This window comes from Anas acuta, chromosome 3 (assembly GCF_963932015.1).
Source record: "Anas acuta chromosome 3, bAnaAcu1.1, whole genome shotgun sequence".
Taxonomy (NCBI): Eukaryota; Metazoa; Chordata; class Aves; order Anseriformes; family Anatidae; genus Anas; species Anas acuta.
Window position 1 is genome coordinate 53,988,321 of NC_088981.1, and position 27,900 is coordinate 54,016,220.

A 27,900-nucleotide genomic window follows, 5' to 3' on the forward strand; every position below is an offset into this window, starting at 1 on the left:
TTTTGTGACTGGGTTAACAAGCTCCAGCCTTCTGCTGTTGTGGGATGTTTGGTCTCTGAAGAAAGATTGTGTGGCTGTAGCATTAAGTGTAAAGGAGCACATACAGGGAAAAACTATAACCTGTGATAAGAGAGGACTCTATAGCTGCTGAGTGAGAATGCATGATGAAATGCAAAGAAGCTAAAAAGACTTCAGAATAAAGTCAGAGATGCTAAAAGATGCAGAATTGAAACTCAGATCAAATGAATTGAAAGAAATTATGCAAGCACACATAGTATTCAAAGGAATATAAACCCAGAGAAATTTCTGAAGACATGAAGGTGTTGGAAAAATATCAACCATGTAAATAAAAATGTGATATAGAATAACAAGATAGGATTCCCAGTCTTCAAGGTAGTCAGGCCTGTGGTTCTTTCTGTTGAAATCAATGGAAAAGTTTTTGGTCAAATGCCTTGTTTCTATTAATATGTCTCATCTCCATTATATAAGGATGAAGATGATCAGTTGAAGCTGAAGTGGAGAAGATACATCGTTAAAGACCCAGCCTAGTTCCACAGATCCCTGTTGCAGAGACAAATTCTATTTGCTGTGGCAAGGGTTTTCTACTTCATGAAAGTATTTGGATGATCATTGGTATTTACTTACCTCCATTATTTGGAGAGTTAATATTCAGCATCAGCATTTTGAGACTGAAATACTTTCTATCTGCAACAGGATGGTTACTTGTGCAAATACATAGTGTGTGAATACAGATGTTAGTGTGCACATGGGGTTTAGCAAAGAACATGGCACTTAAATGGGAATATTCTGTTGTGAGTGAAGGACATGGTATCCATAGATGGTATCAAAAATATATTATAACCATGGCAGACTTCTTGAACATGAAAGAAGATGCACCACTTACTATGCTTCAGAGCAAAAATATGGTATCCCCAGCTTACTCTGATTCAGCATTTTTACTAATGACAGCTTTAATTGTAGCTGGATGAGGAAGACTAACACCTACTACACAACATAGCTGCTGGAATTTGAGCAGAAGTCCATGCATTGGCCAACTATTTTCCTATGATCTTCCTGAGAGCCTCGGAGATTTCCCACTGGCTTGTTTACAGAAGGAAGAAAAAGGTTGCATCTCTTTTATTACATCTGCATTTGTGACTGTAAGCACAAACAAAGCTAAGGTAGTACCTAGCTACCCTGTTCAGTATACAAAGGCAGCCACTTGGAAGAAGCTAGCACACTCTTTTGAAATAGAGGGCTAGACCTCAGCTACAGTAGCATAAAATCAGATTAGCTCCACAGAAGCTGCAGTTATCACCATGTCACAATGGTGATGCAGTTCTGAATCTGGCCCTCGATGCTGTAAGTACTGAAGGTAAGTTCTGTCTCTGTATCATACTGTATGAATATCGAAAAGATTTTATAAAGCTTCAAAATAACAGAAGGGCAAAGAGTGCTGGGTAGATAAGCAGAAGAATAAGAGTTTGCCACTTATTTCACATTTTGAAATTTCTAAGCCAGGTCATGAAGGACCACACTAAAACTCACATCCATGTTAAGTATTTCATGCCCTAAGGTGTGTGTCAACAATACATAAGTGCTTACTGACTAATCTCTTTTAAAGGAATGGAGGTTCAGGAAAGCTGTGTGTCTCAGAGAGAGAAATGCAAATGCAGATCGACCCCGTAATGAAAAACCTTCTTATTAAACTGTGTTTTATCTTGGAGCAGTCCTTCTTTTCAGAACACATCCAAGCAGAGATAAAGGCATCTCACCATACTCATTAAACTGTGCATGGTTTGATGCAATCAGACTCAGATCATTTGCATATGGATCAGTTTAATCTAGTTCTTCCTGTCTCACACCTATTGTTAATCATGCCTAGACTCCCTCCCCCCTTCCTAATACTCATTCTCCCTCCTCCTCCATTCCTTTGATTCAAGTAGATAAATGAATAGGCATAAGGACATCAGCATCGTTCTGAGTGATCATCTGCCTTGCATGCTCAGAATGTCCCATGTTTTGCTGATTATGTCCTGGTTGGCATCCCATATGCTCTTGATAGTCTGTCTTCACTGATTTAGGAAGGCTGAGGAAGACAGAGGAAAAATATTGACTCAGGCTGTAAGGCCAAGCTTAAGTTTACCTCTAGCCACAAATTAAGTAAGATTTGTGTTCTCTAGTTATTCAGAATCATTAGAAAATAACTCTCTGAGTAGCATGTTACACTGAACAAAGTGACTCCTTTCGGGGGCTGGATATTATTTCTGCATTCAGCCAGCAATGGTGATAGCTACTTTAACATAGTCTGTCTAAAATGATAGAGTAAGCTGGTGTTTGTGCTAGACTATATTTCTCTCTCTTACAGGAAATACTGTTTGGGTCTTTTATAGCAGTGCTAAAGCTCTGTAATGCTTTCCTTCTGAATGGTTGAATTTGTGCTGCTTTTTTAGACAATAATTACCACTACATGTTGAATGACTTCATCTCAGATTTTTATTTTTATTTTATTTTATTTTATTTTATTTTATTTTATTTTATTTTATTTTATTTTATTTTATTTTATTTTATTTTATTTTATTTTATTTTATTTTATTTTATTTTACTTTATTTTATTTTACTTTATTTTTGTTATAGATCCCCAACCTTAGCTTTGGTATTTACTAGACAGTTTGGGTTTCTTTGTTGAAGATATTCTCTCCAGCAGCAACATATTTAGGGCCTTGAAGAGGTGATAGCATTTATGATTGTATCAGGAATGTAAGAGAGGGCAGTTTACCCAAAATGTTAAGACTGGTGAATTTCCAGTCAAGCCTGATGCTGTACAAGTCCATGGAGGAAATGTTCATACACCTATATTAAAAATAGGTTCTTTATTCTCTGTTGTTGCATTGTATTCTGTCCATAGCTTTTCATGCAATTTTGAAAGCCAGCTTTTCATGCACTCAACCTAATCAGATAGAGTTTTACTTTCTTTCTGCAACTAGAATAATATGTCCTCTGAGAAGTTCAGGATCCCAGGAGAATCTCCCTTTCAGTAGCATAGTTTCTTCCCTAGCATAAAGACAGTGACATAAGTGCAGTTAGACCCAGCATTCACCCAACCACTATCATGCAGTGAGCCTGATCTTCCCTTGGTAGTGCTGGCGACCTGGGTGAATTCCCCATCTGGAAGGGAGACAGAAAGTTGGTGTAAACAGTGAAGGGCTGAGAATGGAGGAGGCCATTCTGATTCAGCATTATCTGGGATAACTCCCCACTAGCTGGGCATGTATTGTGAGTAAGACTATTTCAACTTCACCACACTTCCCTGGTGGTCTGCCCATTTTGTGGTACAGGTGAAAGCACAGACCAGTGGAAGTATGGGACAGCTGTAGACAGCTAATAGAGATGAGCGTACATGTTTTATGCATTAATATTCAGATTCATTTCTGCTGATTATATTTCAGTTTAGGACAAACTATTATTTATATCAGAAGTCCTTTTATAGCATCTGGTGAGTGAGGGAGTCACAGTTCATGGGTTGGAGAAGTCTGGGGCAGTCTCTGGATTTAGCACAGGGGACTTCGTTTACTGAGGGCCCTCGGACATTACTCTAGTTTCAGACAATATGAGAAACAAGACTTAATCTCTGATAGCTTTTTCCACAGGACATGGAAAACCTCATTAACTCTGCGTGCATTGCTGGGAACAGGAAGGAATTAAAATTTGCACTAAAAATGTTAATTGAACAATTTTAAGTCTCTAGGGGGAAAAAGAAAGTGTTATATACAGTTTTATTTCCTGGAAAGAGTAAGGACCAGGTAAGTAGGATTTTAGATAAATTTGATGCAGTTCTCCCTGTTAAAAATTGTGCCTGAAACTACAACATGAAGTTTTTCCCTTGTCTGACATACAAGAAAGGTTCCTTTTACAGAACTTGGGTTTTTCAACTGGCAGAATCCAATGATTTACTGTCAGCAAGAATATAAACATGACCGTGGCTCCACTAAGCCCTTTTCCACTGCTGAGGTGGCAGGTTTACATCCCTTGTCATGACAGAAGTGAAGACAGTATTGGAAAGGATGTATTGAAAGAGGCTAATCTAAAACTTACCAACCTTCAGAAACATATTTATTAATTTGGACCAGTTGATTTTTCTTAATCTTCATGTTGCTTTTATTTCTTTCCAGTTTGCAGAAGGGAAGGGAATTTCCATCCTCTGGCACCATATTAATGAAGTAATATCACTACACCACCCTCCATTCCTGGAGCTAATGGGGACCCTGAGAGCAGTAAGCTGCTATCCTTCTGTGAGGCAGGCACTGGACAGAAAAGAAGCTTACGAGTGCTAGTGAGCTTCACAGGTATTTCCTAGCAAAAGGCTAAGACCAAAGAACTTTGAGCTTGCTTCAGGTTTTTGTGTGTGTGTCCCCTTGCTCTTGAAGCCTTTCCCAAGCCTGATCTCTAACACCTGGGCCTTGTTTCTCTACTTCCCAGGTAGCTGAAGCTCTCATCCATCTCCATAAAACAGTGGCTATTTCTTCATCTCATTTGGTGCTGGCACACTAGCTATTAGCACAGCAAAGGGGCTGCTTTTTGTACTCAGTCCCTGCATACAGTCTTGTCAGCTGCCTGGACTACGCAAACTCAGCATCTTGGGGCAAACATTACATAACGTGAATGAAATGAGACAAATTTCAAAAATCTGCTATTTAGACAAATTGAAGCAGATTTTTACAAAAGAAAAGACCTCTGGTACCCCTTTATATCCCAGCAAATTCATGGCTTTTCTTCAAAAAATGGAGGAGCACTTGATAGAGTATAACTAGATACTACTGCAGGCTAAAGGAGCATGAGTGATTGGAACTGGAGCTGGGAAACATGAAGCAATATTAATATTATCTCTATATCTAACAGCCATCATCTGCACATGAACACCAGCCATCAGCATGGAGTACTCTCAATCGCCTTTGATTTTGTGCATGTTAAACTCATCATTCATATGTGCAGGGAGAGAAAAAGCAATCCTAAATATTCAGTCTGCAAATGAGTAAGGATTACATAAGAAACTTTTGCTATTCTTGCCTTTTTTTTCTTTTTTTCCTGCCACACACTTTGTGTTCTTAGAAAGTCTGAGAATTCATTTGCCCTATTGAACTTCATGCTAGAATTAAAATATGACTAGTTTGTTTTCTTCTGCCAGGAAAGTACTTTCAGTCCACAGCATCACAACATGTGATATGGAGGTTTAAAGGTATGTGGTTTAAAGAACTCCATCGCTTCCAACTGACTACACAAGCAGTTGAAAACTTACAAGCAAACTGAAAAACAAACTAATATTTTACAGCATACAAACATTCAGAGAAAACTTTATTTAACTTAAAACAACTGTGGTATAAAGTAGGATTGAACAGAAAAATCTCTTTCAATGTTATCTGTCATAAGTCAATTAACTAAAGGAGTCAGAATCTCATTACTAAACGGGCAGCCTTTCTAATCATCTTTCACTAAATGCAGATTAAACAATTTGAAGATAATAATCATCCCTCCTACTCTTACCTTTACAGGGGTTCCACTATGCTTTGCACTTAAGCCCAATATAATGCCCACTATTCAATGACAGGTATGTATCCTGTCTTAATTTTAAGGTCAGGAGAAGCCCTTCACAAACTGAGCCACCTGAGTATGTTTCCTCTCACAAACCAAGGTTTATAAGCACTGATCATCCTAATAGCTGTGTACTGGCTCTATTCTAGATACATATTCTTGAAAAGCAGATGCACTGTTCAATACCTTGCACTTTCTTATCAAAAATACTTAATGGAAGACATCCCAAACAAATTTGCATTTCCATAGCTGTATTGCATCATATTCTCAGAGTAAACTGTCCAGTGTACAGAGGTTTTTCTTCCACTCTGCCATTTCTAATGAATAAACTCCTATAGAAGAAAATTCCTCTGTTACTTCTTAATTAAATAAGCCTTCTTTTTGCACTATAATTATCAACATATTTCTTTCTGCCAGACCACCAAAGTCTTCAGCTTTTTCTATATTACCATTTAACCCTTCACAAATCCTCCTGCCCTCATATCATCAATAAAATACCAAAATACCAAAATGACAAAATAAGGCTGGTCCCTGACCCTCATTCTTCCTCTCATGAAAAAGTCACAGACTATGGCACTTTAAAAGCACATTATCTTATATAAAAGGGAAAGTGTTACGATGCCTTTTGTGAAAGAGACTGGGCCCATCCTGTCTGGGAGCAGATGACATCTTTCAAGTCAGTTAAATGAAAAGCCATGGTATTTCCATGTAAGTCCCAACTCTAAAATTTATACCTTGTTTCTGTGTCCTGATGTGCAGAACTCCTGCAGGAAACAGGCCACACATGAGACAAATCTTGTAAACTTTGGTGTGCCTTCTTGTTCCAGAGATGTGAAATGATTCTAATAGTTCCTATTCATGTGCATAAATGTGCTACAGACAAATATGTGAAGAACTCTAGACTGCACAGGGTGCATTTCACTGACCATTAATTTCCACTATGTGTAGCCGAAATTACAAGGAATAATGAACAGCTTCTCCTACTAGTGCCTACACTTTCTTCTCAACTTCTTTGAAGAATAGGCTTGTGTTTGAAAGTCAGAGATAGAGAACTGTGCCCTTGTGCAACTTGAAGTTGCACAAGGGCACAAGTCCTGCAAGCTGCTATTTTACAGATTGTATCTGTAAGTGCACTGTCCAACAGGCATATAATATAACAGTTTAAAAAAAAAAAAGTGTTTTAAAGTGTTTTAAAAAAATGGTTTTTGTAGAAACAAGGTTAATAACATACTCCCACCCTCCACCACCTTCACTGTATGAAGACAGTCATTAACAAATTGGTTTGGAATCTGAAGGAACCATTTCAAACTATGAGTGTCATGAAGAGGGTTTGTTTAACACAGACAGAAAATACAACATAGCATGTTATGACTTTATTCCAGCCATGGAAACTTTATCTCACCAGTGTTTTTTTGCCAGAAACAAATTTCCTCCAACGATGCAACACCTAATGTGATATATTTAAAGAACATTTTGGCTTCACTTTTAACCAAAGTCTGATTTTTTTCCTAACCCAGAGTTTTTATACATATATATTTTATATATATATATTTTAGCAAGCTCTCAGATAAGTATCATTTCAAATTGGGGGCTATCTGCATGTCTGGGCTGGAGTTTGTATACACAAGGTGTAAATAGCTACCCATTTTTTCTGAAAATCTGCCTCCTATTGAAGTTTGTGTTCACTTTTCTGCAGTTCTATACCTAGCATAAGCTAAGGAAGGTCAGACAAGGTCAATGCTGGAGTAACAGCCTTTAAGGTAAACCTGCCTGATAAAGAAAACAGTATTGGCAGTTCTAGATGTGATGGACCTTTTTGTAATTGGTGTTGATAAAGCAAGAGAGCCAGGGTTATCAGAAAAAGGGGTATCAGAAAAGTTTCTGTACTGCTAGAGGACCCATTATTTAGAAAATTTGGAAAACAGAAGGTTTCTTGACCGCTTCTGATAATAAAAAAGCCCTTGGTGTGTAGAGGGGACAGTTATGATTTAATGAGAGCAATCACATTTTTCCTGCCCCGTGATGCTAGTAGTGCTGTACAGCTCATCACCATTTGTGAGTCACTACCTCCATTCCAGTTCATCTGCTTTTCCTGTAAAATTCCCTCTCAGGTCTATCCCAAAACTGTTGCGTGGCAATGCAGAAAACGATTAGAAGAGTTGCCACATTACACTGTATCTCCGGCCATGCCCCAGCAATGGATAATGTGGTCTACACACATTCCTTTCAGTCTGCCAAGGCTCAAGTATCATTAGAACAGGGATGGGGTAAAAATCACTAACAAAAAGGGGGATGTTGTGAGAAATGCATTTGCCCTTTAATGTTGAAAGTCTAATACAATATGCATGTTGAATTCTAAAACTATTCCATCATGTACACAGACTCTCTTTCTCTACTTTTTCCTGCTGCTATTCATTTTAGTATAAATCACGACAACCTGAAATCATATTCTTGTTTACTGCCTTATTCTCCTCCATCCACCCTACCTCCCCACTTTCCTTTCTAAGCTGCTTGAAAACATTCAGTTACCCAGCCCTGGAGGTGAAACTACTCAGAGAACTTCAAGGTTATGAAATGCAAAAGCTTGGCTTTTATTTGTTTCACAGTCTGAGAAAGCAGTGCACAGGATGAAAACCTCCATTGTACAGTTCTGCTAACACATAAAGGAAGCTTTAACTGAGTTTTAAAAGCAAGTGTATTTTTACAGAATTAGGAAAAACAAAAACCTCCACAACAATGTTGAACAAATAACAATGGTGTTTATATCTAAATAGTTTAAAAGTTAAAAAAAAAAAAAAAAAAACAGTGGACAAAGCAGATAAACAACATTCAGGGCACTACTGCTATGTTTGATAGAAAAGCAAAACCATTGGTGAGAATTAAGTTCTCACTGCAGAGAGGGAGCAGCATTTGAAGTTATCAAAGAGAGAGGTCTTGATGTCAAAAAGAAAGAGGAATCTTGGTTTAAAGGATGGTTAAAGTTTTCACTTTGGAATGATCTGAATTTTGAAAAGTCATCCAAAAGACATAGAGAACAAACCAAGGATCTCAAGAGTTAATAGGTTTAAAAAAAAAAAAAAAAAAAAAAAAGTAATTGTTGTAATCTGAGCAATGCAATGGATAGGAATGTTTTAGGGAGCTGGACTTAGAGATCTGATGTCTTTTGTCTTGAATAGCTGTTTAAGTAATTAGGACTCCCACTTTTCTTTATAAGTCTTGTAACTGTTTGCTCAGACATTGCAAATGAAATTAAAATAAAAACTGCATTTTTCTCTTTGCCTGGGTGTTGCCTGAAAAGCAATACATATTTATGTGTGCACAGTTGTCAACATGTTACACTGCACTTGTTAGCGCTATCCATATTCAGTGATACGGATGCACAATTACAAAGCACAAGTACTTACGCTCTCTCTTGAAGATGTACAATAGGAAGTTGCCTGAAATACTACTATAGCTATTGCACCCAAGTGCATTTTTATGCAGCCCTCTTTGCCAGCAATTTGTCCTTGTGCTCTAAGAGTGACAACAGTTAGATGCACTGAGGTGTGCCAGAAATCATACCCTATTAAAATACAGACAAGCTGTAAATGGAGTCAGAGCCAGTTGGTCCCAGTCTCTGTAATACACCTCTTGCAAGCTGACCTTGACTCCTGGGGGCACTCAGCCCTCTGAGGGCTGCAAAAATGTTAAGCAGTATCAATGCCCATGGGAAATCATTTTGCAAACATATTACTTGCAATTGCCACCTTAATACTCAGCTTCCCCTGGTGCTGGGGTCCCCAGGCATGGGCTGCCTGTGCTTTCTCAGTGCAAGCTGCTGGCAGCACAAAGTGCTCTCTGGGAGCACAGCCATCCTCAGGAGGTGGCTGCTGGGTCTCCCACAATGCAGGCAATAAATTGTAATGGCCCGTGAGGGGTAGATGTGCCAGCTGCTGTGCTCAGACCTGGGTGCAGACCCTGAACTGCTCCCACACATCGGGTTTGGATCAGGGCATAATAAAAACAAAAGCACAAAGCACCGCACTGATGTAACTTGTGACAGGGAGGATGTAAAATGGCTGCCAGCAACAGCAGAGGATGAGGCTGGAGCCAGGATACAGTAAAATATTTGTAGTAGCCCCAGAAAGCAAGTGAGCTGACTTTCAGAGGATGCAAAAGGGCTGTATATCTGTGCGTATGTGTTATGGTGTATGCGCCTGTTCATTTTTAGTGAAATCATGTACTTCCATCATTTCCTTGACGGCTTGATTTCGGGAGGATTTCCTGATAATTTGTGCCAAATGAAACTTCCTTTAGTTATCTCCCTGCTGTATCTTCTGATAACTTGCCCTGTTTTCTAGCTCCAGTCATGGCTGATGAAACTAGATTAAGGTTCCAAAATTACACTGCAGTGAATCAAAGCTACAGAAAATAGCAAGGAAGAATTAAATATTGTCCCTGCGCTGTGCTTCAGCCAAACTGAATCCAAATCACTGAGGAAGCAGAGCCCTCAAAAAGCTGTTCTTAAGGTGAGTGGGGGAAACGTTATTTTCCCCACATGTAGTGGTTTCAGTCAGAATGGAAAGTGGAAGTCTTGGTCTATTTTGAGACAGTCTGTTTTCCTCATATTCCCAACTAGCTGGAAGAGGGAAGCTTTGTAAGCACATGAAAATCTCTTTTTGCATGACTGCCAGCCTAGAGAGACTTGGGAGAAGAACCACACTTTATCTGCCCTGTGGGAAATACAGAAAAATGCCAAGGAGGTGAAGAAAAGTGCTCAGACTTCACCTAGTTAATTCTAACCAGATTTAGGCTGTGTTTATGTCTAGCAAGGAAATTAAGTTTCTTGGATTAAACTGCTGGGTTGGTTGCTGATTCAGAAAACACTGACATAGTTACACACCTCCATCTACATGGTGCTACACAGTGCCTTGTGGAGATACACTAGGAAGCTCTAGGTGAACTAATATAATCACCAGATACAATATTCCCACCTAAGAACAACTCTCACCCTGTGAGTAGCTAACCTTTCTGGCAAATAAAGTCCTGCTATTTGGTGCAGGGCTCAGAAGACACCCAAGCATCCCCACATTGCTCCCTTAAGCTATAACAGAGTCCAGAACTTCCCACATTAATTGTTGTGGGGAAATCACTTTTTCTGTCCATGCTCTTACCAAATAAGCTTCTAGGAACATGTGGGAGTGATGAGAACCTTTACTTTCCCTGGAAAGCCATAAAATAACTTTGCCTGCTGGTTGGTGCTTGCACTCTTCTGGTAAGGGCCCATCTGGCGTGACCACCAAACTATTGTGTTCAGACAATCCAGGGCTTAAGGTTTCTGAACTGGTATTAACACCCATTGTCAGTGCTATTTTTGGATTCTCTCCATGTAGCTATTATTGGCTTAAGGATTTAGATTAAGCATTTTAAAATACCTCAGGGAACTGGTAGAGAGAGGTTAGCACAAAAATCAATTGCTGAAGGGGATGTGAAATCTCTGCTCCTGGTGACTCTTATGAACAGGCTGCACAAATGTCTTTCAAGGTCAGCTTAGGTGTAGTGGTCCCTGTCTGGATGACCTCTTGAGGTGCTACAGCAGTAACTGATACCAAAGCTCATAGTGCTTGTACATGTGCCAGCATAGCTCACCAGTTTGGTCATAGCAGCAGTGAATACATTTTTTTTGAAGAACAGCAGTTCTCAGGCCAAGCCAACTCATTCAGTTTGGAGCCTAAGCAGCAATGAACTGAATACCTCTGGCAATTTGAAAAAAACTTAACACCTACTTGGAGTAGCTGTGAGGCATTCTTGTCTGTTCCTGGCAAGCCACCTGCCCTGAGGGCACTGGGATAGGTATGAGGAAACATATAATCACAGTCTCTGGGAGTGTTATCCCACCTTCCCTTCAGCCACTCAGGCAGTTTTGACCAAACAGGGAAGTCCTGCCAACTATCCTGAAAGATTTTTAAATGGATTATATCCATCTGACAAAAGTTACTGCTGTGCAGTGGTACAACATGAGGAATGTCTGGGGCAGGTCTACCTATCCAGGCTATCTTTGGAATGCAGTTGAGTTTAGGATAAGGGTGATATCCAAAAACTAAAGTCTTAAACTCCATTTTCTCCAAATTTTACACTGTTATCGGGAAATAAATCCCTCTTAGATTGGGGGTAGAAGTGAAAAGCTGGCAGGTCACTATCTTCATTGCTGTGCCTGAGATACAAATTCACTCAGTTACTGCATAACTCTGAGTGACACAGAGGGCATCATAGGCCAGAGACCAACTCAAAAGTGAGAGAATCATATAACTCCTGGTAAGAGTTACAATACGCATGATCTCGCTACTGATATGCTTAGAGAGAACAGAGGGGACAGAGATTCTGTGACAAGTTCTTACTTTATTTTTGCCACAATACTGGTAAGGCCAAGGCTTTCCTATAGCTCTTTCCTTATGTAACTGCATTATTCACTTAATACTGACCACTATTTTCCTAACACCACCTTTTTTCTACTGTTTCTAATGGAGGAAAATATTTTTGCCATCATGTTATGTCCAATGGAGTTAACAAGTCCCTTAGGCCACAGCAAATCCTCTTTCTGTTTTGTGGGGCATCTAGCACAGCTTTTGGCAGACAGAAAGAGCAATGCTTCTCCATATGGCCAAGCCTTTCCTGCCACCTGTACTCCAGGAACACATTTGTCTGACACAGCGTCCTGGTGAGATTTCAATGAAAACACAGGCATGTCATACAGTCAAGCCCACAGCATCCAGGTTTGGTTTGGCTCACTAATATCCAGCTGTTTCCAAACAATTCCTGTTCATTCAGAGCCATCCTGGACCTTTTAACAGAGTTCTTGGTAAAAGCAAGTTAAAAATGCTTAGAAAAATGCTTTGTATGTATACAGCATACTCCAGGTTAACTAGTAGGAAGAAGGTCCTTGGAAATATTCAATTACAGTTTCCTACTGTCCCATGATAGGAGCATTGTACACTACAAACATTTCATATGTACTAGTCTCATTGAGTGGTTTTGATATATTTCAAGAAAAGAACAGCTAAGTTCTGATTCAGATTGAGCTTTCCTACAGATAGAGAATACTCACAATTGGGATTCTGGTCCATACTTATCTTGAGGCTTTTCAGCTATGAAATCTACTTAGATCAGTAGGACATCTTAGCAATTGTTAGTCACTAATTTCTTCTTTTCCAGTCCATTCCATTTCTATCGCTGTATTGAGTCAATTCCTACTCTGGTATAATAACTTCCTAAGTGAAATAACACTCATGAACAAGCTCGCAGCTTGTTCCAAAGCTGGAATTAAAATGAGACTAGGGTAACACTGTACTTGCAGGGGATGGCTGGAAGAAGAGCCAGCTGTGAAGAAGTAACTTTATATAGGAACAGTTCTTTGCAGTCACATTAGTAAATGAAACTACATTTGTTTCAAAGGATTTGTGAAAGAGATAGTGAGGAATATAGAGTAAGGAAATGAGTGAGATTCAGGACTGAAGACAGGTCAAGAGACCAAGGAAAATGAAGAGTGGTGCCACTGTTGACTTATACATATATACCCCTACCCATGTAACATCACATCCTGGTGGATCACAGCACTTCAAAAGCTTAAAATGTCAAGAGATTTTAGAGATTTCCCACAACCTAGCTTCCAGTGGATCCAAAATTAATGTTACACATGCTAACTCACTCCAGTGAAGTTTAGCAGTATGAAACAGTATTGCAAGTGGCAGTTGGTGAAATGTAACAGCTGCTCAAACTTTCTGCTTTAAGATCCATGATTAACTCTTCTTTATTAGAGTTTGGTGAAGTTGCATATTTTTTATTACCATATTTCTTGCATATTTTCAAATCCAGCAAATCTGGTAGAAAATATGTGAGTTTGAAGAGTACAATATGTCTGCACAAAATTAGAATCTGTTTCTCCTCCAGGTTTTCCCTCCTTCAAATTTGTGCCATGTTCTGCGTCATCAAAAGCATTAACAATGACCATTAAGTAATTCCTTTTACTCAGAACTTGTCAACAGTGGATGACAATTCAGAGTTTAGTGGCAAGAAACTCATGTAAATCCCTTAAAATCTTTGTCTGTGAGAAAGTGAAGGACATTCCTCATGCTTGTCCTGCTCAACATGTAAATGAGAGAAGGAACATTTACAGCAGTATGAAATCTTTTATGTTGATTGTTTAGCTTTAATATTCAATAGTTGATTGTTTTCTTCTTGTAAAGTAATCTCAGGATACCTCCTATAAGAGAAGGACCTTGGAAAATTTCCCACCCAAATATGTTGTATTGGTAAATATACTTCAGAGATCCCAGTATAATGACAGAATGACAAAATTCTGAACCTCTAACTATCTCCTTATTTCTGATACAAATGAAATAGCTTCTTTTCTCCTCAGTTAGCCTCTCAACACTTTTTATTCCTGCTATTTTAAAGCTTTTGTTGTCATTCTTGTCTTTCTGACATGATACACATACTTACCCCAGCTTGGTAGCATTTCTGTTGGATTGGGAAAAGTCTGAGAGCATCTTTGGCTTTACTAATTGAGCCTAAGAAACCCAGCATGCCAGGTACTTCTCAGAACAGAGAATTTTCACTGCTTCCAGGATTAGACCACACCAATCTCAGCATCCTCAAACAGCATCTGCAATTGGTATGTAAAAATCTATCATGGAAAGCTGCATGCTGGAGCAATTTGTGTCTCCATGTGCCATATGTTTAAGTGAAACTGTGTGACAATCACAGCAGCACACTGTCCAGAAGTCATAAGCAGTTAACAAAATGCAACATGATTGTTGGCAGGCCTGCTGGTCTGGGTCATGCAGCCAAAGCTGAATTTATAAAACAGGGTAAACAGGGGATGGGAAGAGAGGAAAGGCAACTGGCATTTGAAACCACACACTATCCTGATAGGAATGCTCTTCAACTGCCTGCCACTTTTGCATTTCCATTTCTTTTTACCTGACTGGCCCCAACAGGGACTCATCTATCTGTCCCTCCACCACAGCATAGCTCTTGAAGGCTGAGGCACGATTAGATAGGGATACTCCTAAGATTTACTCAGAAGTAGTCCCCAAGTGCAGGAGATTCCTAGGATGCTAGATGTCCACACCAGAAGCAGCTGATACCTTCTACAAAGGAGACAAAAGGGGATTTACAGGAAAGGTGTAGCCTCTTTCCAATAAGGAGTCTTGGGCCACATTTTCATGTGGTGACACATGGTGGCATGCAGTTGCACAGCCCCCCATCTAGCCCATACTGAGTTGCCCCTACAGAAGACAGGGTCTATCTTCCTATGCTGGGCAAAAAGTGCGTTTGATGGGGCTCTGATCTCTGCCAAAGAAAGGAGTGGATTGGGTGTTTTATGCAGGGAGGAGGGAGATGTTTGTGCTCAGGCAGCAATTATCCCCTGAAATCCTGAGCCTGACGGTTGCTGCTCCAGGGCAGCCAACTCTGCTTCCTGCATCTGGCTGCTTAATACTGCAAAGGTGATGAAACCTGAAGGGAGCCACTGAACAGGTGGTAATTATGACTGACACAATGACGGCTTGTGCAGACATGTAACCGTGGAACAAAACACCGCAGTTAGCTAACAAGAGATCGGTATAAGGTATTTCACTGGCACTGTCTCCCGTCTGACACTTTTGAAATTGGAGGAAAAAAAAAACATTGTGAGCTTCAGCATTCAGAGACATAATAGGCCAGACAAGCTGAGGGTGGAACGCCAACATCTGTCCCTTTCAGAATGATTATAGCAGGCTCTGTTTCCATGTTGATTCCTGCAAAACTGCTTTTCTTACTCACAGTTTTTTCCTTCATAAATGTCTCTTAGGGGTTATCTCCCTGTGATGCAGTTGACTACACTACACCTCCATCACTCTCAAGCACACAATTTTCTGAACAGATTCACATAACCGTAGGGAAGCATGTGTGTACCCAGACCCATATTAATAAAAGATTCACTTTCCATTCTTTTATCTAGGGGGATAGAGAGGCTTTCTTGAGTAATTATGCTTTTATATAGAGGGTTGAGGAAAGGACACTGGGACATCCTGTTCAATCAATGCATCTTTGGAACTTCTTCAAATGTTAATAGAAAAAAAAATAAAAAATCCCTGCCCAGTACAAATATCTGAGATAAACCAGAAATCTCCTAGGTTTCTATGATAATAATAGTAACTAGGAAACAGGAGAATAAGGAATCAAAATCACCACTAACTGCACAGGCACTGAGCTAAAGACCTCTTTTCTTTCCCTTTTTTTGAAGTGAAACATGGAACTATCCTAGCAGAAGACATGCTTTTAATCACATATGAAACAGGAGAATGAAATTCATACCTGAAGTAGGAATTAGTCAGAGTAGGAACGTGAATTGGATGAGAGCTCTAACAGCACACCTGCTGAGAAAAGCAGGAGAAAAGATTTCTATCACCCCAGTGTAAAAAAGAGACAAAAATTTCCACTCTGTTTTTGAAAATCTTATGCAATGGAAGTTTTATCAGAAGTGGTGCAATTGCACAAAAAATGTCCATCTCAATCCATCAACACGTTTTAATGAAAAACACTTTTGTCAGAAATTTTCCAACCAATTCCTGATCCTGCCAACGGTACATTTGCTTTCCATGGAAAGAAACTCCATGGAGTACTCTTCTCCAAAGTATTCTGCTGGAATTACTCATTTATTCACCTCTTACACATCCTTTTCATCTCTGGACTTTTTTTCACATAGAAAAATGGAAAATCTTTGCCTTATCCAGTAGCCATAACATTCTTTGGAAAGAACCTCCTAATCCCCCAGACCCACCCATCAGAAATTGTTGAGTAAAAGCTTGAACACTGTATTAAACATATAACAGACATATAAAAATCATCCATATTACTAGTCTTTCTCAGAGCCATTGCAGGTTGATCTGATATTTTATCTCACCCTGTCCCACTCATGATTTTTTCTATGCTTCTCTAAAGAGCTAACTGCAGCTCAATGACCACACCTTTAAACCTGCCCATAGAGGTCCTGTGATGCGAAGTCAGCATGCTTACAAAGTCAACAACAGCTTTTTAAAAAGTGGATGGCAAATACTAAATTTTTATGCAACTACACATTATTGTTCCATGACCAGTGCTTTTGTCTGCTTGATTTCATTCAGAAGATGCACATATGTTCCAGATTTGGGGCTAATAATTATAGTGATATATTGTTTGGGAAAAAAAAAATCCAATTTATATTTTTTCAATTATTTCACTGTGTTGAAAGAACATGATTCATCCACCTTTGCTTCTGAGGCCTGAGAGTGGCCTGTGGAAAGCAGTTATTGTATAAATAAACATATAGAGTTGTGTTTGTGTCCCTCTGTGGCACATACAGACATTGGTTACTAGTCATTTATTTCTCCTGCTGTGTAAAACATTGAACACTGAGAATTAACTAAAAGCAGATTTTCTTTTTCTGGATTTTAATAGAGAAAAAATAACAATCATGCCTTTAGGGCTGCTTTCTAAATTCTACTTTGGATTCAATTCTTACCTAAATCTTGTTTAAATGTATTAGGCTGCCACTCCATCTAGTATAGCATCCTGTCTTGGGCAGTGGCCAGTGCTTTCAAGAAGAGCTTTAGATGCCTGTGGGAGAAAGAGGTGGTAGGAAATTAGCCAGGTGTATGATCAGGAACAGGAAGGGACACACTGTTAAAGTTATTTCCTTTTACTCAGAGCTCTTCTTACATCACCTGGAGCAGGCAATATAATAGCAGGTGAATGTAATGTAAAGTCCTGGCACACAGAACACTGGAAATTCAATGCCATGGGAGAGACAGTGGAATATGTCTTATTCCATAATAAATGCAGAGTAAGCCTGAACATGCGAAAGGGCAACAGAATCTGCTGTTCTAGATTGTCCTTTAAGGGAAAATAGATCATCATACATAAATGGAACTGCAATATAAGAGCTTTAGCTCTGCTTCAGAGAAGCTAGGTCTGCTTCCTAGTTCTGATCAATGGTTGCTGAAATGACAAGTGCATCAATACTTAATGATGTCATGTCACTGGACAAATAACCATTGAGTTGCAGAATAACTGAGGTGTGAAGGGACCTCCAGAGGTCTGTGGCTCAACCTTCTGCTCAAAGCAGGGCCAACTTCAAAGAACAGAGACAATATTAAAGAATAGACAATAACTTGTGTCCTGCCTTATCCCGTGAACCAGAATCAGCCTCAGCATGGATGGGGAGACCTAAGAGTGTCAACATGGAGCACCTTGAGGAGCACAGATCCACAGTGATGGGCATTATACAGGTTTATAGACATCACAAATTGGACATACCTGTAAGAAAACACTTCATGAGCTTGGCTGCAACTCACAGGTGCATTGCTTCTCCAATCAGGAAGGACAGGAAACACACCTATCACAGGAGCCAAATGGACATTATATGTAGTGCACCACTAAAAACAAAGATGGATTTTATTATTATTATTTATGCATATTTTGGATGAATTTTAATCACATCATCAAATTCTTTATTATAAAAATGAATTTATCTTCCCCTCTTTTTTAATAATATAAACTGATGTTGTTACATAATCCTAAAATTCCACAGTAGGGTGGTTATATGTATACTCTGCATATATAATGTATCAGAGATCACAAATTAATCACCAGAAGTCAGTGACATCTGAAAGTGGGCAGGGAATCCTAACAGGCCCCCAAGAGGATGTCTAAGGAGACACTTTGGCAGAAAACTGTGCTGACTTCCTATAAAAAGAGTGCAGTGTAGTTAATTTTAACCACATATTATGCCTAATTAACTCATTATGCAAATATGTACATAATAAGCCACTATCATCCAAGGACCCCAAAATCCAACAACCATGTTCTGAAAGGTCACATCCTAAACCTTTAATGCAGAGTGAGGGAAAGGAAAAAAGAGTCAGGAAAATGAGAAAAAAAAAAAATCAAACAAAAGGTTTTACTGCTGGAAAGAACAACAGCAGGAGCTTTTCAAAACACAACCACTTACCTTTTTAAAGAAAATAAATATGTAGTCTATTCTGACTCTTCAGCTGTGCTTGTTCTGTCTCTTTTTCCCAAGCCTACTTATCTTCTTTCATTTCTCTCCATTACTCCTCTCTTTCAATGTTTTCAGAACGATTTTTTCCCTTTCTGTCTGGACCAGCTGAAACCTTGAAGACCTTGAAAGAAGGATGACAGAGTTGTAGACCAAAGAGAGATCAGAGAGTCACAGAAGGCAGAGATGGGCAGCTAGCGCAGGGGGAAGAATTAGACTAGAAATGGGGAGGGCTTGCTAGGGGTTTCTACCTGGCAACAGGTTATTAAAAAAGGAAGAAAATAATATAATAATAATAACAACAACAACAACAACAATAATAACAATAATAATAATAGTAAAGGATTCTGACTTTCACTGCATTTGTCCTAGTAAGAAAAGTGCTAGAGTGCTAAAAGACTTGATCACAGTAATGTCAGATAATCACTTTAGGGAATGCACTGGAAAATCAAATCCAGCAAACACACGTTGTTTGCCTAAATGTGCATACGAGCACATCTCCCACTCACCCTTGAAAAGGAGACTCTCACCTTTTTGCAAGGGCCTGGACTACCTGTTAAGAACACCCAACCTTTCTGCTTTTCTTTTATTCCTCTTGCTTTGTGGAAAAGAACCAGCGGAGTCAGCTCATACTTGTCAGGTCCATGCATTCTTAAATGGACAAATAACTCTACCACCAGCCTCCTTCTGCTGCTACTGGCTTTAGTGAGCAGCTCTTCAAGTCCTTTATCACACAGCCCCACATAGTTTTGGCACTGTTCAGTGGGAGGGTTTTCTGTGCAATATTTCCAGTTACCTTATATATTTTGCTCCAAGTTTCTCAAGCCTATAATATATGTTGACTATCCTACTTACTCTGCAGTCTTACCAGAATAATGGAGATAATGTTTCATATGTCCAATGAAGCTTGTCTGGCATCATATACCATCCAAACCAGATTTTGAATTGTATTTCCATTGGAGATGATACCATCACACTTTTGACCTACTTATAGATACAGGCCCAAATCTTATCTGCCAGATCCATCTGCGATTCCCGCTCCTGTTTCTCTGTATATTTATGTTCATGTGTTCCCTCTGCATTCCTCAGAGCACAATAAATCCTGCCTGCCAACCCCTTCGTCACCTCTGCCTCAAAAAGGATTGCTTCAAGGTCAAGCAGTTCCCTTGTAATGTACAGTTTAACCTGATTTGTGGAGGCAAAGCTTTGAAATTTTTAAAATAAGACTAAGGTAAAGTAAAGCTTGCAAATGAAACTCTGACGGTAAGCTGGAGTATTTCCCTCTCCAAAGAGTTCGAGCAGAGGGCACTGTGCCATCTGAAGCCATAAGAGCTGGAATTGTGTTATTTATTACTCTACACTTAAGATATGCCTCAAGTAGAAAAGAAAACAAATGCTGACAACAGAAAGTGATCAACCCCCCTATCCACGTAAATCATCAGGGGAGAGGTGAAGGGACAAAATCTCTCCCAGTCTGTCTGCCAATTCACACCAGCGAATACAGACATTAAAGCCAGGCAGATTTAAAATCTTTCATCTGAGAAATCAAAAGGACAAATTCAGGATGAAAGCCTTAAAAGTATCAAGATACAAAAATATTCTATAATATTTGCCAGTATTCACCTGGATTTGTCTACAATGTAAGTGCTGCTCCACTGCTGAAGTGTTGGCTATTGTATTGAGACAGCAGCAATGAAAATCCTTGACAAAATGTTAAGATGAGGATTTAAGACATGGATGTAAAACACAAATGCTAACACATAGGTGCCCTATACACATTGTCCTTAGCTACCTCCATCAGTAACAGTGGATGGTTTATGCTTAAAATAAAAGTGCAGTAAACATGCTGAAGTGATATAGCCCCCTTGTAGCCCCTATCATAAAGAGCTAATAATATGTAATGCTATGGCAAAGGTCAGTACAATCTCAACAGTACTGCAGGTATAAAAAATACCATATTGTTAAACTTGGTACAAAATCCAAATATTCAAAAACCTTTTGCCAGACTCCACAATATCATGCAAATAGGAAAAAAAAATAATATTTTTTATATTCTTCGTTTTAGATTCTTTTCATTCCTTAACAGAATCACATTTACAACTTTCTTCTATAAAATAAAAAACACTTTTTAAAAACAAAGTGCTTCAGTTTACATGTACTCACCCGACTCTATGAGTAAAGCTTTAAAATAAATAAATAAATAACTACATTGATAAAATTCCAAAGATCATGAGAAAGGGCATACGAACACATCAGAACTAAGTTGAAAAGATTCCTTGAAAAGGCTACGATTCCAGCAAGTTCCACTTAGCATTAACTAAATGGATTAAAAACTGTCAATCAACTAAAGATCTAGGAACAGATGCCCATACTGTATATATATATTTTTTTATTTTAATGAATAGTTCCAGTGATAAATAACAGATTTCCCTATTTATAGAAAACTGGTGCTACAGGAATATCAGATTGTGCTATTACACCCCCACATGCATACCAGTTTTCTATATGGAAATTTGATAATTACAAGAATTGTTGCTTTTAGAGATCTGAAAACAACAAAAAGAAATGGATTTCTGTTATTGCTAAAAAGCAAAAAAGCTACCTATCTATTTGATATTTTTTAGTTAATCTGGAATATGAGGATATCTGTTTAACCAGAGGCATAATTTGAAGACTAAGGTGAGATCATAAAAACAAAACAAAACAAAACAAAAAACATATGAAGAATGTACTAAACTGTTTTGTTGTTGTTGTTGTTTTTCTTTGATACTTTCTACCTTCCAAGAAAGAAAAATCAGGAAAGTTTGTAGAGGTAAAAATGAGACAAACCAAATATCCTTGTAATTTTCAAATTTTCAGGTTTGTTAGCCCTCCTCACACATTTCAAAAAATGTGTCATGGTATTTACCAATATGATAAAAAAGCACCTAAAAACTAACATCTCACTGTGTTAGGAAAGCTGCCCAAAAGAACAAGTACTGAAATATCATGTAAAATTCATGTGCTAAGAAAAATTCCATTCAGACTGAGTCACAGAGCCTCATGCTGTATTTGTAAAATTCTCAAACATGATATGAGAGCATTATTGCCTTCAGGCTTGTTATTTCATCCCCTGGACACACACAGAAGCATATCATCCTTTCATAGGATTGATCAGCAAATATCCTCCAGAGCAGTTAGATAAGAAGGCATTCCCTTCTGTTAGCTGTAGGTTTTTGCTGTGTTGCATTTATTACTGTGGTGTGAAAGTCTCCCACTGAGTGCAATACCTTTAAACACGTCTTTGGGTTTTTTGTTGTTCTTGGGCACTTTGCCAAGTGGCGTGTTGTGTTATTTACCTTGGAAAAGAATTGTTGCAGCATAATTTATTTTGGTCTGGGCAGAAATTAGCTATGGAAGAAGTTCTAAGACCTGCTTTCTCATTACCAGCAGGTCTTCCATCTGCTTAATTAGAAGAGCAAATATTTGGAAATCTGAAATCCTGCAGCAATGTCTCAGATAACATTTCTTTGTTGCAAGATCTGAAAAGTGATCACTGATAATTGTTGATTGTGCTCTGTGTGACTGTAATTACATGGCATTGATCTGATGTTCAGACACCACAGTGATGAGCTTAATATAAGAACCTAAGTAGACTAGATACAATTAGACTAATAATCACTGAGAAGAGCAAGTTTAAAAGGGCAGAGGGAAATCACAAACAAATGTGAATGACTGAAAGGGAAAAAAATGCTGAATATTTTATCCAGCAAAGTCTATTCAGCCATTTCAGTTGCTGATCCAATAACGAACACTTACCTCTTTTTGTGATCAAAAACTCGACTATTTCAATTTAATTCCTTTCCTGCCTGTAAAAATAAAGGAAACTTGGCAAACCTGCTATGAACTAAGCAGGTAAAGCATCAAGCTTTCAGCTTGGGCAGCCATCCAAGTACGGAAAGGATTGTCCCTAAATACCAAGGGACGATCTGATCAACAGGGTAGAGAGGTGAGAAAGCAGGAGGCAAATGTGAGAAGGGAGAACTCATTTCCACAAGAATGTCTGCTTGGCACTGGATAAAGTATTTTCGCATTAGCATTTAGCACACCAGCCACACAGCTGTAAAAGGGTAGAAATCTGAGAAGGAGATGAGATAAAAGGGGAATATTGCTTCTTAAGTGGGCTGTGAACTTTCTTGCTCTAATTGATCTCTTACCATCCTACGCAAAGGGAAGCAACTGGCATGTTCTGCAGACAGATCGTTAATAGTGTGTACACAGGAAAACCTCTCTACCCCTCACTGCAACTGATGAAAATTGGATGTACGCCCAGGCCAGCATGGGCACAACTGTTCTTGTTTTAAGGGGAAGGGGACTCAGATGCTGATGGCACAGTGACAAAATAGCCACCTGGCACGTGGGCTAGCCACATGGTTAGAGCCTCCGCTAACAGCCTCTTCTCCTCGTACTGTACCATAAGGGAAGGAACAACTTCAGTTCAGTTGACAGGGAGGAAAAACTTTTTATTCAAATGCTTTTTTTCCAGGATCATCAGACCAATACATTCAGCAACTCCTACATCCAGCTTCATCCAGCTTCTGGCACCTTAAGGGTCTCAGAAACATCCCCAAACAATTGTCTGTGGTAGGAGTAAAGGGTGGCTGAGGAAGAACAGAACAACCAGGGAAGGTGTGGCTGTGCCTGCAAAGGCTGAAAGACTTCAGGAAGGCATAGGCTGTGGAAAGGGGGAATAGACTTCTGTCAGAGCAGATGAAATGACTGGAAAATAATCTTTTGGGCAGGAGGCTTTTGGAGTCACTCATGAAATGTTAAAAGAGCTTTTTCTTTTTTTTCTCCCTGGGTTGGAAAACATTAAGAAACAACATGGTCAGGAATTTGGACTTGGTGCCAAAAATGCTGATTTAGCTCCTTTCTAGGAAGCTGCCCCACTGGAGTAGGACTCAAACCTGCACGGAGCCTGGTGCAGGCAGATCAAGTCCAGAGAAGGAGGCATCCCTCCAATCAGCTCACCAGAGCAGGCTCAGTGGAACATCTTTGTCAAATCAAAAGCATACCAACTTTCTACAATTTAAATTCACAAACAACTTAAAAGAATTGTTCAGTAAATAATTTCACATAACAAGTGAATTTGAGAAAGCAGCAATCTGTTTTAGAATAATTTGTGAAGAGATAAGAGGAAAAAAATTGTTGAATAAATTATCCATTATAAATTATTCTCCCACCTGCACTTCCAACCATCCTGTTTCAGTTTCTGCTGTTACTTTCTCCCTGTTCCAAAGCACAAGGAATATTCAACTTTCATGTGCTCAGCAGTAGGCAGAATACAAAACTGTATAAATAATACAAACTCAGCTCATATTTTGTTCAGTGCTCAGTGGCTTTTTGCTTCTCCTTCCGATGTTTTTCTACCTTGTGTCTTTTTTCTTGTCAGGTTCAAATTCACAACCTCTGTCTCAGCACACATGTTGTATAGCAAAGAAAAGAATGACAACAAAGAATAAAAATTAAAAAAAAAATACTTTGACACTGCCATTAGGCAGCACTTTTCATTTGTGAATTTGAAGTGATTTGCAAAGGCAGGTGTGTTTCATTATGCCCAGTTTCACAGATGAAGAATCTAAGGCACTGCATGTATGCATGTATGTTACAAAATCTTCCTCTCACTTCAAAGGAACCAAGTTTTGCCCTGAAAGGCTGCCTGTCCTTTCAATGTGAGGCAGTCAACAGCTCTGCCATGCCACAGAGCTCTGGGCAGAGGAGCCAGGCTCACTCTGGACTGGAAGCGCCAGAGCCATGTCAACCTGCTACCACACCTGCACTCATTAGAAGCACTGCTAATTAGCTTGACACAGCAACATGCTGCCATAGCTATATTGCTTCCAGGACCCAATTAGTATCTCTGCAAGGTACAGCAGTAGACAATGTCAACAACACCGCCTGTTCAGAGATGGTCTGATAGTGCCTGCTGAGGTCAGTGTTCATGGCCAGATATGCCCAAGATAGGCCATGTCAATCCTAAATCTCCCAATATTTGCTCCTGTGTTGGACTTGCTGAATTACGAAGTTTTCCCCACCCCAAAGGCAGGATACTGCAAATACAAATGCACTTTTCTTTGAACTCAAACAATAATTATATTCATTACAAATACACTCCACAAGGAAATGTGTTTGCTGTGGACAAGTTTACACACTTCAATTCAGTCCCATGATTTATCCCAAACGTACTTTAGAAATCTGCAGTGAGCTAATACAGAGGCATGTCAGCTGAAGCCAGAAAGCATAAAATCCCCCTTCCCTGCCATCTTTTCATTATGCAATGAAACAACAGGTTTCTACATCTGCCCAGGGGAAAGGATTCTGCAAGGTGTACCTGGGCAAGTAATACTGATTTGCTCTCTGATAAGAAATGTCTTTATTGCACCAACACTACCTGAAGAGTCAAGTTTGAGGTGAGGTCTAGGGAGCTGATTGAAGCATGAACTGGAGATGCTTTGCGGACTTTATTGATGAATTTTGCTTGCCTTTTCTTCTTGCTTTCTTTGTGGTGTCCCTGTAAGACATGCTCTCATGACCAGTACTAGTCACAGCCTTCACAAGAACGCAGACTGCAGTCACCCTGACTTCTTAAGAGTTTGTATTAGAGCTACATGAAAATAGTAGTTCTCCAGCCTGCAAATCTATGAAGCTAGCTTTTGTTCCAGGGCAGTCACCCTATGCAGATCCCATGGACCTCTAAAGCCACTATGAAGATGTGATTCTATTAAAATTCACCAGGGCAGAGTCATAGAAACTCATTTTCTGTTTTGTTTTGTTTTGTTTTTCTCCAGCTGTTATCCAGACAAATATATGGATTTGGTTTTGATTCCCCAAGACACTTATCTTCAGCACAAACCAGAAAGGATGAGCAGAGCAACCCAAGGCTCAAAATGGACAGGGTTGGCTCTGTTGCATCCCAGATGACAGTGGGGATTTCAGCATCAGTTCCTCTTATGGTCTGTCTTTGCCCACAGCTGTGAAGTCCTATTGCTCCAGGGAGGAGATGTCCTGTGTGATGCAGTCCCCATGCAAGACCAGCTGTTGAACTGCTCAGAAGCTGCAGTTTACCCCCACCTCTACATTTGGACCTTCAGGTTACGCTGATGATCTGGATGGCTGCTGTAAATGTACCTTTGTACATAATTTATTTATGAAAATATTTAACTTATAATTTATCAGAATCTCGGATATCTTTTCTTCTCTTTAAATTATCTTTATAGGAGAGTCCAGGACTGAAAAGAGAGCTCGGGCCTCACTTGGTGTTCCAGTCTTGCTGTTGTTCAAATTCAAATTAGTGAAATCAGTGGGGAAATGTTCCAATGAAACTAAGCACATCTGCAAGTGTTGGCTGGATCAGGCCACCCCAGGGCTGAGAGATCATCTCAATTTTCTCATGTTGAGCATGGAATCTTATACTCCGCTTCTGAGAGAGCTGCAGAAGAGAAACAAATTTTCACCTAATTAGATTTAAAATGCACTTCTGACTCATTTGCAGGCTTAAAATTACAAGTGAACTTGCAGCAACATTGTGTTGTCAATGTGGCTTCTGAATGTGTGTTTTTACTATTTACAAAAGCCTTTTCAGCTCACCTTTAAGAAATCTTCTCTTGATTCCATTTCCTTTTCTAATTACAATCCCATTTCCTTAGTAAGTCCTTGAAAAAGCTTCCCCCATGCCTCTAATCATCTCTCCAGTTATAATCTTCAAAATTGTGTTCCATCCAGTTTTCAATTTGGCAGTGCCCAAAGACAGATCTCCATGTGGTTAACAACCTTTTATTTGCTGCCAGTTAGGGCTGAGGTTTTTCTTCTTCCTTTTTTTGTGCTTCAGCGATGTACTTGATGCTATTTAATACATCCTTCTTCGGCATACTTTTGTTATACAGTTACTTTCTTTATCTTGGACTCTTGGGTTTTCTTTTTTTTTGTTCATTTGTTTTTGTTTGTTTGTTTGTTTTTGATGAGTGCAAAGTTATTCATTGCAGAATACTGTAATCCAGTCTTTCCCCTTCATTTCCTTCATATTCCTTCAAGGCCTGATCTGAGGCACAAAGAATATTTTATTCTGGCCTTGATCCATATATATAAGAAAATACTTTTCAGGACTAAAGTTTCTGCTGAAAATAAGACTAATAACATTAAAATTAACTAAACTATGCTGATTTAGACTGCAAGGGGTTTGGTCCCCATTAATCTCATATGGAGACATTCAGATGCCTGCCACATTTAAAAGAAAACTTTCTGTCCAGTCACCAGGATATCATGGGTCTGGTGCCAAGCTTATCTCCTGAACTGTTCTTCTTGGTGGACCTCTCTCTTCAAGCACATGAACAGAACCAGGAGCCCAAGGCAGATCTCTGCATTCCCCGTTGCTGCAGGTAACTTCCAGGTAGGTGTGACACACTAAGCATCACGGCAAGTGAGCCCTTCTGCAGAGCTTGCCAGAAAAAAGTTGGACCGTAATGGAACTAGGAAGGGACAGCGCATTTTGCAAACAACTAGGAACAGAATTTCTTCCTTTCTCCCACCTCATCAAATTGTAATTTGTTTCTTTGCCCAGCCAGTTTCTAAGCATGTGGAGCATAAGCATGTTATGTCAGATTCAAGGAAATAAGAAAAAGAATGATGGACAGAAAATTAACTGTGTTCTTTCTCTGATCACTTGGAACAAAATGCAAAGATGATTTTTTGTACTTATTTCCCCTGGAAAGGCAGGCACTGCCATGCTAGTTTTCTAGGAACCAGCTACAGAATGCAGACCAGGGTGCAGCTGTTCCCTGCACGCCTCAGACCGTAACATCTGCAGAGCAGTTCAGCTTTCTGGCTGCTGGCCATGAACTTGTAGCTCTGTCTGAGACTATCCTATGGCACTGCTTAGGTCCAGTGATCCAGATGTGCCTGCTGTTGTCAGGTAATGTTCTTGCCTACACAGGTGCCTAAAGCCCCATCAGCAATATGCAAACAACCCTGCCCCAGGGGACAAGAAGCAGTATCAAACATTTGCTATTTTATATGTAATAATAACATTTGACAACTTCAGAACTGTGTGAGCAAGTAAGCATCTGAAGTAGAGGGCAAATTCATAGCAATTTTCTCTCCTTGAGTATCTTCCCGTGGGAGGGAACTTTTTGAGAGGCTGTGTTCATTTTCCTGTGACTATGGAGAACAATAGAAACCAGAATGATCTTTACAGAGCCCCCACCTCCTTAGTGGCATTA

General features: G+C 39.4%; 1 long non-coding RNA gene across 3 annotated transcripts in view; it reads right to left on the minus strand.

Moving 5' to 3' along the window:
* Positions 1 to 27,900, minus strand: part of LOC137854123 (uncharacterized) — a 250,109-nt gene that overhangs the window by 44,589 nt on the left and 177,620 nt on the right. For all 3 annotated transcript variants that reach the window (XR_011094968.1, XR_011094966.1, XR_011094967.1), the window contains exons 10-13: positions 18,599 to 18,770; positions 17,905 to 17,983; positions 17,111 to 17,205; positions 15,925 to 15,986 (exon numbers count right to left, since the gene is read on the minus strand). This is a non-coding gene — a long non-coding RNA (uncharacterized lncRNA). The remainder of the gene's footprint in view (positions 1 to 15,924; positions 15,987 to 17,110; positions 17,206 to 17,904; positions 17,984 to 18,598; positions 18,771 to 27,900) is intronic.